Genomic DNA, 13,836 nt, shown 5'->3' on the forward strand with positions numbered 1-13,836 from the left:
TAACCTTGGTTACAAGCGCCTGCTTCGCGTCGCATAACGGGATTTTTTTTTTTTTTTGGGCACACTTTGGACTTAGAAAATTTTCACGAAATATTTTTTCCGGATAATGTTGTGTACGTATCCCGGATACTGATATGTTGAAGACTAGTTAGCCTTGTAGTTAGCAGGGCCAACAACGTCGTGTTCTCCGCCAGGCTGGCAGCCACTAGAAAAGAAGGGCGAAAAAATTGAGCCGGTTTAGAAGAACTCTTTTCTCCTGCCGTTTTTTCAGAAGGACTGTTCTTACTTTGTTTCTCTCGCTGGCTCAGCCGTGCCTCTGTCATCACTATGAACTGATTTGTCAGTGGCGTCTCGCATTACCTGGCAGCACAGGGCTATTCACAGCTATTGGTGAAACTGATCATGTGAGTGTGAAGCAGCTTGTGGTTTTATTCTTGTGACACCACTGTGTGTGTGTGTTTCGTTTTATGCTATATAACTGTTTGTACCTCCTGCAAGGAAGAACAGCTTAAGCCGATTGCATTGAGTTTAAACAATAAATCAAATCTGTGTGTGTGTGTGTGTGTGTATGTGTCACTATAGGCGTTATGAATTCTCTCACGGAAGAACGGCTCTGCCGAATGTGTTGAGTTTAAATTTTTTTTTAAAATCTGACATTAAATGACTTGTTTGTTTTTATCTGTTGTACCAGTTATAACTGAACAACGGATGGTCACTACCTATGTGTGGTTTTGTAAAACCATCTACGACTGTGCAGATGGTCCTACAGGAGTATTGAAACTATATTATGTTGCTGAACATCAGTTGTGGTTTTTGTCATCTTATTAGTATTACCAAATTCTACTTTCTCAGAAAGAAATATGAAAAATTATTTGCTATTCTATTGTAGTAACAATTAAGTGGCTGATATTTGTAGTGACATTAAGTCCCAATAGAAAATAACATTTCGCTACTTAGAGATGTTCCTTGCCCTATAGAGATGCTACTGTTTTTTATATACGTTAATTCACCTATCAATGTATTACCCCACTATCCCGCCCTTGAGCATATATGGGGATTTCAAACAGCTGAATGTCAAATGACCCATAGAAGGGCAAACCTATTGTCTCAAATCCTCACTTATCCACACAGGGATATGACAAGTTACACGAAAAATGAATACTTTAAAATAGTTAGTCAGTAATACGACAACAGACATACCTGTAACTATTGAAATGCTGTGCAATCATAATAAGCAGCAGCAGTTCCATTGCCACTATCATTGAAAAGAAAAATTAAAGCTGGCAAGAAAGAAGCACTACTGCTTACCAAGCTATTATTATGTCAGTGCATGATGCAGCAAACTATGCCGCCAAAGCAACTTCCATACAATACCTGTATTGAATCATCAGCCCGTAAAACAGTATAGACAACAAGTAAACTAACAAACCTTTTAAATGTGCTTTGGTACCTAAAGACAAAACTACATAAACAGAAACTTTAATGAACCACACACACAATTCATGTACGCTTACCGTGATACTAGTGGCGCACGACGCCTTGACCTAGTCTTGAGAGCAATACAACTACGTGCGTCTAGCTAACACCTAAAAGATTAATATTTAGTACACCACGGCAATAAGAAGTGAACATTAATAGCTACACTGACTCACCTCTGGAGGCGGTGCTCACATAAAAGTGCCTCCGACCCGATAGAACTGTGCGCAATGAAACAAAGTATCATCAATAAAAACTCGGATGAAAAGAACTGCGCTAGACTTCACACACTGCTAGTCTGAGCTCTCGGCAAAAGAGGTCTAACTGCATCCGGTTGTAAAACTAGCGTTGCTTATAAATTCGAACACTTACGAATCACGTGATTTGATACTCTGGAAGAGCTCATCGTCCTAGACCACCGCGCAAATTCCTACAGTTATGTGGCAAACTGGACAGACAGTAACTAGTTAGTTATTAGTGTTGATTCCGCTGTGAATACTACATTCACTACTACATTCCTCTTGGTGAGTGGATATGTTCATAGATCCTTAGAGTGTAAAGGATCTATGATATGTTTGTATTGTCCTTTACAGATTACTTAAGCATGTTATACTTTATGTACTAGTCTCACCTGGCTAGACCACTTTATCTTTGTAGGGAGAAAAATGGGTGTGGTCCAGTTTGAATAGTCGCACTCATTCTGGACACACCTCTAAGCATGACATCACTGCTTTTGCACGTGTTAGTCCCACTGTGTCATATTATGTGTCTCACTGTGTCATATTGTATGTCTCGCTGTGTCATTTTGTATGTCCCACTGTGTCATATTGTATAGCCAGTCACCATCATCGGTACGACGCTTTGATAGACCACCACCATCCGAAGTGTAGGTTAAGAGTGATGTATCAAGTATTATGTACAGATGATTTAGTTTGTATGTATGTTCAGGAGTCCAACAAATCTCGCATAGCCAGACTGACTAAGCCTTTCGCTATTGAGCAACATGCTTGTTTTGTATCCTGTTGTGTTCAAGCAAACACTGTGCCACATTTTAAAGTATAATAGTCTCAGAACCTAAACAGTAAGAAGAGAATGGCTTTGCCAATTTGCACCAAGCAGTGGAACTTCCCCCGAAAAAGTTGGTCTAGCTATATGAGATAGGAGGGTGTCCTGATATTCAAAATGAAATATAAATTCATTACAGTGGAACCTGTGTATTAAAGACACCTTGGTATCAACCAAAAATGTCCTGATTATTAAGATGTCTTGATTTTCCAGGTCAGTTTACATGTAAAAGCTGGTACTTTGGGGCCTCAACTAAGTGTCCAGGTTATGCAGGTGTCCTCTGTAAAACAGTAATTGTATATTCAGTCAAACCTCTCTAATCCAACACCTGCATAATCCAGAATCCTCTCTAATCTGACCAAAATGTCATTTACCAACATTTTTGTATAGAAAACAACCTCTGTAATCTGACAACTCTGTACCCCGTAATCCGACACAAACTTTGATTCTCTAGACTTGGAAATGCATTGTTTTTGACCTTTGTAATCTGACAGAGAATAATAGCGGCATTAGAATAATCACAGAAAATAATTTTTAAGCAACCAAAGTATTTAATTGGTTGACAGTAATAGACAAAAGCTGTAATACTTACAAATTCTAAAATTAATTCATGGTAAAAACATTGTGTGATCTGTTTTACCTGTTATTTACTGCATAATCTGACATATTGTATAATGTCGGATTACAGAGGTGACTTGATAATCCAACAACCTCCTTTATTCAGCAAAATCTATGGCTCCCATTGAGCGTCGCATTAGAGAGGTTTGACTGTATACTGTAAAACAATCATTGTACAAACTGTTTGCTCATGGCTAAAATGACAGCTAACAAGTATGTGCAATATGTTTCTGTAAAATTAATTATTGTGTACAGCCTACTTTGTGTCTGGTAACTTTTCAGGTGTGATATGTGTAGAGCAACCCTCTATGAGCACAATGATCTAATTCATGGAAATTTTGGCACCACAATGATCCAACCAACCTGGTGTAACAAATTTTGTATTGCGAAATGCAATAAAAGACATATCTCATGACACATGATAGATACCTCAGCTTTTGTTGGAAAAGTAGTGCATGGCAATTTAAATGAGCTATAGAAGAAGGAAATTGGAGAAAATTTTAGTGCATCGATTTTTAAATTCCACGTAGGGCTACTACAGTAACTGAGTGTCATGTTTGTACAGGTATGTGTGAAGGTCATCCTAGTTGATTACAGTGTTTATAGGGATTAGTGTGCTGCAAGGATTCCATGTATATATGTATTCCTATTCATAGTGTGGGTGGCTACTGAAAGTTTTATGGTGTGTACTCCTGTTTCTACAGTACCTACACGATGTGATGGAGAAGGCTACACTGCAGGAGAAAACTGTGGTCTCCCCTGGAACTTACAAGCTTATCCTTTTTATGAACGAAATAAGTGAGCCTACATGTGTGTATAGGTAGGCTACAGTACATTACACATGCACACACACATATGCATAATAAATAATAATGCTACACAGTACACACATGCAAATGCACACACACACATATGCATAATAAATATTAATGCTACACAGTACACACATGCAAATGTACACACACATATGCATAATAAATATTAATGCTACACAGTACACACATGCAAATGCACACACACACACACACACACACACACACACACACACACACACACACACACACACACACACACACACACACACACACACACACACACACACACTGTTTTTACACTATATATGATGACTAAAATACTTTAATTTGGCATTTTCTGGTTATACCCTGGTGGCTAAATGAAACCAGACCAGTGAGTGATATGAGATCAGCCATAATTTGAGACAATTATGATAAATTACTGAAATTTCTCTATAATTCATCCTCAGAGGATCTACGAAATTTTCTTGGAGGAAGCAACAGCAGCCTGTATGTACCTCATAGATTGTAAAGTTTCACTTTGTCATGCTTCACGTTCCAGTGGTGGTCTGGTAAAATGGCAATCATTGCTGTAAACTGGCATTACAATGGATGTTCATGACTGTACACAAACAAAGAATGTTGGGTGTAATCACAAAGATATAGTTAAAGAATCTGTGAATAATTCTACATTGTGCGTAGTAAGTGACCAATCTACAATGAATCATTTTTATTATAGACTAAAGTATCCATCACACTATATGAAAGTATGCAGCTTACTTTTTGGTCTCTTGTATGACTTAACTGAAATCATACCCATAGTGCTAAACATTATAGAGTTATGAAGGCATCAGCAGAAAATTTGGCTAAATAGAAAATTCCATAGAAACGAGTTTGGTCTGGGATGTGCAGACATGTGGTCGCGCCTACCCAGTGAATCAGCATTTGAGACAATTATGATAAATTACTGAAATTTTTCTATAATTCATCCTCAGAAGATCTACGAAATTTTCTTGGAGGAAGCAACAGCAGCCTGTATGTATATACCTCATAGATTGTCAAGTTTCACTTTGTCATGCTTCACGTTCCAGTGGTGGTCTGGTAAAATGGCAATCATTGCTGTAAACTGGCATTACAATGGATGTTCATGACTGTACACAAACAAAGAATGTTGGGTGTAATCACATACATGTAGTTAAAGAATCTGTGAATAATTCTACATTGTGTGTAGTAAGTGACCAATCTACAATGAATCATTTTTATTATAGACTAAAGTCTCCATCACACTATACGAAAGTATGCAGCTTACTTTTTGGTCTCTTGTATGACTTAACTGAAATCATACCCATAGTGCTAAACATTATAGAGTTATGAAGGCGTCAGCAGAAAATTTGGCTAAATAGAAAATTCCATAGAAACAAGTTTGGTCTGGGATGTGCAGACATGTGGTCACGCCTACCCAGTGAATCAGCACTGTGGTGCACCATTACTCATGGAAAACAACAACACTTGCATGTGTCCAGCTCATTAAAATTTTCATTAGAGATAGGTACTATAACCAATCATATCAAAGAGGTGAGCATGTGTTCGCTTCCAGTGGTTTTACACGTTTCTCTACGCCTGAATAGTCCGTACTAAATGTATATTATGTAAGGCCTACTTGTTCTTTCAGTGTGTGCTATCAAACGTTTGGGTAGCTGGCCTTTGTAACAAAATTTATTAAGGAAGAACAAGTAGCCAGGTGACTAGTGTTACTACAGGTGACTATATTAATATCACAGTCTTGGCCAAATGTATGTATGCATGTTGCTAGCTACCACTGTGGCTTACATACTGTTCCTAAAAGTTAAATTGACTACCTACCTTATATAGGACTTGATAATAATTTTCAAGTACAGATCCTCCTAATACTTTGTGTATGATATGACGATCAAGCCAATGTTCCCGGTACTGCAGCGGTATAAATGTGGTGTACGACATTACCCAAAAGCATAGATGTTATGTACGCCAACAGTCATGTTCCACCAACAACTGTTAAGTATGCCTAAATACTGTATAATTAAAAAAGCATCGATGAAATGACAACAAATGCTAGAAATTTTTGAGGGATGAAATTCTTGCAAATTTGTGAATATTGACAGTTTTCTATATAATATTATATTGATGAAATCATTGAGGTTATTATAGTGATTACCTTAGTGAAGTAATGTATAAGATGCTCTCTAGATTTTTGTGAATTTAAAGTCATGTTTTACACAGTTTTGCAAAGTTTTGTCCCTCATAACTTATAGCCTGTGTGCACTTACTACTGATATTCTTGGTGGTAGATTCAACCAGTAAAGTGTGCCAGATTCACTCAGTAGGGAGTACTCAAGTTGTACGATGACCTTTGTGCACTAACAACCGATATCCTTGGCAGATTCGGTCAGCAAAGAGTACTGAAGTTATAATGATAGACAATCGGTAAGTATGATCATGGCCTTTGCATACTAATAACAGCTTATATTCTTGACAGATTCAGTCAGCAAAGTATACTCAAGTTGTTCAATGGACAATAATGACCATGGTCTTTGTATGACGGACAACTTGCAATAGCCTTTTGTGCACTAACAATCAATATCATTCGGCCATCAAGGAGTACCCAAGTTTACGGCAGACAACTGCTAAGTATGACCACGGCCTTTGTATAATAATGACCGATATCCTTGGCAGATTCACTCAACAGAGAGTACCCATGTGTACGATGGACAGCTGGTAAGTTTTCACTAGCATTTGTTCACTAACAACTGATATCCTTTGCAGATTCAGTCAGCGAAGAGAACTGAAGCTGTATGACATACAATTGGTAAGTACTGTATGTCTGAGCATTTACAACTTTACAACTGTTCTTTTGCAGTTTCTTTCAGTCAGTTATAAAGTTGTACCTTAAATTTTATACTGGTAATTGTAGCCTATGTGCTCTTTAAAATAACTATGTCTTGGCAGATGCAGCCTGGTGAAAATAGTACTACATGTATGGCTTGAATTGATGTACAGTAACCACCAACTGGGTCAGGCCTGGTGTAGATGAAGAAAAGCCACCGTGACAGGGAACATCTTAATGTTTTTTTCTATACAAATGTAATTCTACGTAAAGGCAAGCTTAAATTAATGCCACTTGGGATGACAATGGAGCTGTTGTTGTGTGTGTTACAGTTTATTGAATTACATTTTTATACATAAATTCTTTAAAATTAGCACAGAATACATAAGAATTTAATAATAAGTTAGCTGTATGTACTGTGCCCACGTAACCACGCCAACAAGCTGTGGTAAGCTATACTACATTGTGTATATCTATTACATATGTACACATGATGTATACACACCAGCGTATAGCAGCCAATTTGTAATACACAGGATATACAATTATAGTATATCATATTCATACATACCTGTGTAAACTGAATGTATAATTGAGTTATGCCTACTAGTGTGCACCTGAGTATATCAAACTTTTTGCACAGTGGTGGTTTTTTGATTGGTTGCTGAACTCTCTCTCCACGGTAACTTGTTTTTACTACAGAGTGACTTGTTTGTAGCTGAACTCTCTACAGAGTGACTTACTTGTAGCTGAACATTGCATAAAGTAACTTGTTTGTAGCTGATCTAGATGAACTCTCTATTAGGTAGCTTTTTTGTAGCTGAACACTTTACGCAGTGACTTGTTTGTAGCTGAATTCTCTACAGAGTGACTTGTTGTAGCTGAACTCTCTACAAGGTGACTTGTTTATAGTTGAATTCTCTTCAGTGTGACTTATAATGTTCTGAATCTCTACAGCAACATATTTGTAGCTGAGTTCTCTACAGGGTGACTTGCTTGTAGCTGAATTGTCTATACGATTAACTGTATGTAGCTGAACTCCCTACAGAATAACTTGCAATGTAATATAATTCTATAATGGAATAAGTTATAAACGTAGCTGAATGCTTTATTAGGGTGACTGTTCTATTAGAGTATCTCGAACTCGCATATGCTTCACGTAGTTGGCTTTGGAATCATAACACAGTGGTTTGTAATCAGATTCTTCTAGCTGATCTCTCTACAGGATGACTTGTTTCTAGCTGATCTCTCTACAGGATGACTTGTTTCTAGCTGATTTCTCTACACGGTGACTTGATTCTAGCTGAACTCTCTATAGGGTTTTCTGTTTGTAATTGAACTCTCTACAGGATGGTTTCTTTGTAACTGATCTCTCTACAGGGTGACTTGTTTCTAGCTGATCTCTGGATGACTTGTTCCTAGCTGATCTCTCTACACGATGACTAGTTTCTAGCTGAACTCTCTGTAGAGTTATCTGTTTGTAATTGAACTCTCTACAGGATGGTTTCTTTGTAAATAAACTCTCTATAAGGTGATGTCTTGTAGCTGATGTCTCTACTGGATGACTAATTGTTTCTAGCTGATCTCAATATAGAGTTAAAACTTTCTCTATAGAGTTATAACATGTTTGTATAGCTGAACTCTTTACAGAGTGGTTTTTTGATTGGTTGCTGAACTCTCCAGCTACACGGTGACTTGTTTGTACTACAGAATGACTTGTTTGTTGCTGAACTCTCTACAGAGTGAGTTACTTGTAGCTGAAAATTGCTTCAAGTGACTTGTTTATAGCTGATCTAGATGAACTCTCTACTGGGTAGCTTTTTTTGTAGCTGAACCCTTTACGCAGTGATTTGTTTGTAGCTGAATTCTCTACAGAGTGACTTGTTGTAGCTGAACTCTGTACAAGGTGACTTGTTTATCGCTGAATTCTCTTCAGTGTGACTTATAATGTTCTGAATCTCTACAGCAACATATTTGTAACTGAATTCTCTACAGGGTGACTTGCTTGTAGCTGAATTGTCTATAAGATTAACTGTATGTAGCTGAACTCCCTACAGAATAACTTGCAATGTAATATAATTCTATAATGGAGTAAGTTATAAACGTAGCTGAATGCTTTATTAGGGTGACTGTTCTATTAGAGTATCTCGATCTCGCATATGCTACACGTAGTTGGCTTTGGAATCATAACTCAGTGGTTTGTAATCCGATTCTTCTGTACTACTGCACGGACTTTCTATGATAATTATTCCAGCCACACACCGATTTTCAGCTCACTACTCTAAGCGGTTGCCTGGTAGGCGTGAAAACTATTAGTTTTTTATTCATAAAAATCGATCGCGTAATTGTGACACAGGTTGGGTTTTGTGTTATATCTCGATGGTCTTTAACTGGATTCCTTTCAAACCACAAAAAGGCACTCCTACGATAGTTACTCCATCTACATAGCGATTTTCAGCTCATTCCTTCAAGCGGTTTACCCTGTGGGCGTGACAGACCTTCGACCTTATTTTACGCAAATAATCGGTCATAACTCCTTGAATGTGCATCGGATTCCTACCAAACTTGGTACTGAGATTCGCCTTAATGAGCCCTTTAAGTGTGCCAAATGTCAGCCCGATTGGAGCACGCATTCGTGTTTTATTTCCGATTTTGCAAAGTGTGCGAAAAGAAGTAGAAGAAAAAAACGAAGAAAAAAACCCCAAACTTTGGCCGCTCGTATCTCGGAAATGGCTGGAGCAATTTTCTTCAAATTTGGAATGTGGACTCCCCTACCTAGCCGGCACCTCTGTAGCAACTTTGGTTTCAATCGGATAAGGAATCACGGAGCTACAAAGGTGTGAAAATCGCGTTTACTTTCTTCCTGTAAATATACTCACGGTGTGGCGCGCCGACTTCTTGGGCCGCACGACACACTACCGTGTGTCTTGATAATATTACATTTAGTTACTTTTGCTCTGACCACTGATGATACACCTTTCTACACCCGGCTTGCATGTTAGGTACTGAGCTAGCGTATAGTAAACATTCCTGTAAATATGGCTACTGGCTTCTTGCACCTGTGTAGAGATATCGATGTTCATTATTCTTACCACTTCAACCATACCTAAACATTGCTGGAAAATCATGTGACCAGTTGTCTGAGGTGTGAACTAATATGGATAATTTTATTATATAGGGGATCAAGACAGTAGATTATTGCAGCCACTAAGCTGTTGAGTAACACTAATTGGTTAGTAATGGACCTGGTAATGTGTTATGAATATCGTTACACGTCGCTAACGAACTGTAATAATAATGCGTTATGTAATAACGAGTTACTTTCGTTACTAATATAATGAACAATGGGTTCCTTGAAAGTAACTTAAGTTATATTACTAGACTATGAATAGTAGTGCTTTATATTACTTGAAATCACAAAATGTAATAACTATTACGTAGCATGTTACTTATGTAATGCGTTATTCCCAACACTGTCATGTATTAGAGTCATTTCAATTGAGATTGCAGTTAAATACAAACTTTAACAGGGAATTTGAATCCTCAAAAAGTGTATAATTATGCACAAAATTAATGACAGATGAATTCTGTAATTCTGTGGAAAGCATATGTCACATAAATGCATTATTCAAAACATTTTACAATAGAAGACCCATGCATTTGCACCTAACTTTTTGTTGTCAAAGCCTTGCAGATCATATCTTATGGAACAAAATCTAAACTGCATTTTAACAATGTGATGCTTCTTTGAAGTAGTTTTGGTATGAAAAATTGATATAGCTATGGTACATACATATTTTAAAGGTAAACAAAATCCAAGGGGTACTGGTACCAACAGCGTACAGTAGTGTACTAAATACTATTCAGGAGTAATGAAATGTCAATCACAAAAAATACAAAACTTTCCTTTGGACAATAAGGTGCTATGTGGGCATAGTAATAGATATGGGGTACTGGTCCAGATGGATGAAAAACTAGCTATGCATATGGAGCATATTCTCTATGGGATCTGGGGACATTCCCCACAGAGAAGATTTCTGTCTGAGTACACATTATAGTTGACTGTTCTATTAGAGTAACTCAATCTCTGGAAATTATGGTCACAAATCTATAGGTAGGCTGGGGTCCCCTTGGGGTTGTTATACCTGCTATATAGTTACGGCAATTTCAAACATTCAGGACTTTATAAGTTGTGATTGTAATAATACTCAGCTCTTAAAAATGATAATGACTTGTCACATTTCTTATTAGGAACATTACTGGAAAGCAAAAACACCAAAATTTCCAAATCATTTTGTATGGGATATTCAATTCCTGAAGTCAAGCTGATCCTACTTTTTTGTTACTATGCCATAAACTTCCTGGTGTACCTAACTTCACTAGTTGTTTACTTGATTGCTTTACATGATTACGGAGTGAACATCTTTCAGTACAAGTTTTGTTCAGCTGGAGGCTACAAAGAAGAATGTGAAATTCACAGAGAAAGAGCTGAAGAGTCATTTATACCATCAACTATTTTGAGTATACTATCAGTTTGATTATTCTCAATGATTAGCTTCAGTCACTTGATGTATGTAATACACTTCAAAACTGCAATTAACACTATAAAAGATACACTTAAATCTTGGAACTGCATATAATGACTATATACATACATCACATGTAGCGAATGTCTTGTAGGTTTACTTCTTTCATTGTATTCATACATCCCTAACTATTATTCCTGTAAACCTTGCAGCATATTATTATGGTCTACTGTCTTTGCTTGTCTCATATAATACAGAGTGTTAAATTGTATTTTTATACTGTAAGTCATTTTATGCTCTTTTCCCCACTAAAAAGTTACAACAAGAATGCATGTCAATTGTGTTTTATAATACAGGTATGTTTTATCTTTCTCTTTGCGACATTTTGTTATACAAATGTTATTGAACTATATCGCCAGTATCTATGATTACTGTAGCTCCAATGGAAAGTCTACTGGCTAATTAAAACCCACAATTATATTCTGTATAAAGCAGCTACAGTATACAACTGTATGCATAGTGTAGCTGGATATCCAGCAGCGACTGAAGTAGTAGGAGCAACCCATAATTTATTTTATTGGTCTCTCTAACACCAGACCCGCTACACTATAAAGTAAGGAAGAATGAATTTTTTGTGGGGTGTAGACAGAGAATTCAATTACTGACACTATACTCGATGGTTGGAGAGCATAAACTGCAAATGACAATTCAACCAACAGGCAACAGTTAGATATCCAGAAAGACTGTGTTGCTTGATGATAGCCAAGCTGGTGTTAGATAACAGATGCACATGGGAGATGGGATTCGGGTAGGCATGAGGCTATTATGCTCCAAAAATTGAGCATTATGCTTTTGAGCAGTGCTCAAAAATTACCTATTATGCTTTTGAGAATTGCCCATTATTCCCAAAATTATGCTACCATAATTGGCTAATAATTCCAGTTTATTGCTGTATCAGGCCATTTTCATTGATGTTTAAGTTTCAAATAGTCTTGAATTCTTTAGCTGGTTGCTGTATTAGAGTATTTCAATGTGACTGCTTTATTAGAGTAAATAATATTCAGTGACTGTTCTATTAGAGTTTCTGACTGCTCTATTAGAGTATCTCGATTTTTTAAACGGAATTGTGCAATCTGCAGATTTTCCTACTATTAAAGCTTTATATACTTACCTCAAAATGCTAGCATAATTCCTAATTCCCACACATACATATTATGCCCGAAATTATGCCGGCATCCTAGATTCAGGGGTAGGCTGAAGAGAGGAAAAGTAGACTGGAACCCCAAGAGGGCTATAGCTACTTGCTGAAATGATAGGTACTTCTTTGACCAACCCCGAATGACATGATAGTTTACTGAGGGGATTTGTCATCACAAGTTATGAAACAGTGCCGATGAATGTACAACCAAGCAATATGGGTTAACTGTGACCTAATTTCTAGTAATTTTTCATTGTCTAGCTAAACAGCTAGCCACACACAAAATATCTGTTAAATGTTTAAACCTCGGTATTCAGAGTTTGTCAGCAGCTGTATGCATGGGAGTCATATGATACTGTTAACACTAAGTACACATAGATGTGCATTCATTGTACACAGTTACTGTGCAGGCTGTGTATATAGCTAATTATAATTTAGTCTGAAATTATCATGTTTTAACCTTTCTTTCCAAAAGCCTGGATCCGTTCCTGTAACTGTAATTATGTGAAAAAAGATACTTAGCTATCTGGTGTTGAACTGACAATATTTCAAAACTGTAATAATACTTTTTATCTTTGGAGTTTTATGCCTTGATGCACTATGTAAGACCTGGGAAGACTTAGCTACTATATATGTACATTAGTTTGGAATGATGGGCAGTGTTAAGTCACTGTAGCTATATATTACTGAACACTAATGACAATTGACAAAACTGATGTTGTCCAGTACCACTAGATCACTACTCTAGTACCCTTAAGATGAAACCCAGTAGCTACTGATGACAAAATTTCCAGCATTAGTCTGTATGCTGATGTGGAGGACCATATTAGATATAGTACGAAGACAGATATCTTGTGTGTGTGTTTTTGGGCCTGAATGCATGGTATTGAATTTCAAGATCCCATGTAGTTCTGTGTTTTTCAGTGTCAGTCGGTTTAAACAATTGAGCATTTTAGGGAATTGTGTGTATTAACAGAGAATACAAATGAAATTACAGTGAATCACTGGAGATCAGTCATACTAGAGAGTAAACCATCATGATTGCGATGAAAGTGTAGCCACAAAACAAAAGACAAACAGCTTGGCGACCACAGACTATCAGATCCACACAGTCGAGGCACACCGTGTGGAAATGTTATAGAATTGTGGACATTTTTTTGAGTAAATTCAATTCACCACACTTGGCAATGAAACAGGAAGTAATGTGACCCCGCGGCGTTTATTATTTCCCCCCTCCACATCTGGCCCCTTCCTCGGGGCCGGGGACAGATTTGGTGGAACTCCCACGATCTCGCC

The 13,836-nt window shown here is 37.3% G+C and overlaps 2 long non-coding RNA genes across 14 annotated transcripts; one reads left to right on the plus strand and one right to left on the minus strand.

The window, feature by feature from the left end:
• The first annotated feature begins 415 nt into the window (after positions 1–415).
• Positions 416–7,245, plus strand: LOC136260281 (uncharacterized). 13 transcript variants are annotated; one of them, XR_010703474.1, is made up of 9 exons: positions 416–2,000; positions 2,134–2,362; positions 3,230–3,372; positions 3,442–3,724; positions 3,864–3,957; positions 6,281–6,416; positions 6,469–6,707; positions 6,756–6,798; positions 6,939–7,245. It is a non-coding gene; the product is annotated as an uncharacterized lncRNA (long non-coding RNA). The 13 variants fall into 13 exon arrangements; XR_010703463.1 differs by having other exon boundaries at positions 418–2,000; positions 2,312–2,362; positions 3,816–3,957; positions 6,939–7,242; XR_010703470.1 differs by lacking the exon at positions 3,230–3,372 and adding an exon at positions 2,681–2,754 and having other exon boundaries at positions 419–2,000; positions 2,312–2,362; positions 6,939–7,241.
• Positions 1,133–3,084, minus strand: LOC136260284 (uncharacterized). The gene is made up of 4 exons (XR_010703481.1): positions 1,653–3,084; positions 1,430–1,586; positions 1,309–1,374; positions 1,133–1,255 (listed from the first exon to the last, which is right to left on the minus strand). It is a non-coding gene; the product is annotated as an uncharacterized lncRNA (long non-coding RNA).
• Positions 7,246–13,836: the final 6,591 nt, after the last annotated feature.

This window comes from Dysidea avara, chromosome 7 (assembly GCF_963678975.1).
Source record: "Dysidea avara chromosome 7, odDysAvar1.4, whole genome shotgun sequence".
NCBI classification, from domain to species: Eukaryota; Metazoa; Porifera; class Demospongiae; order Dictyoceratida; family Dysideidae; genus Dysidea; species Dysidea avara.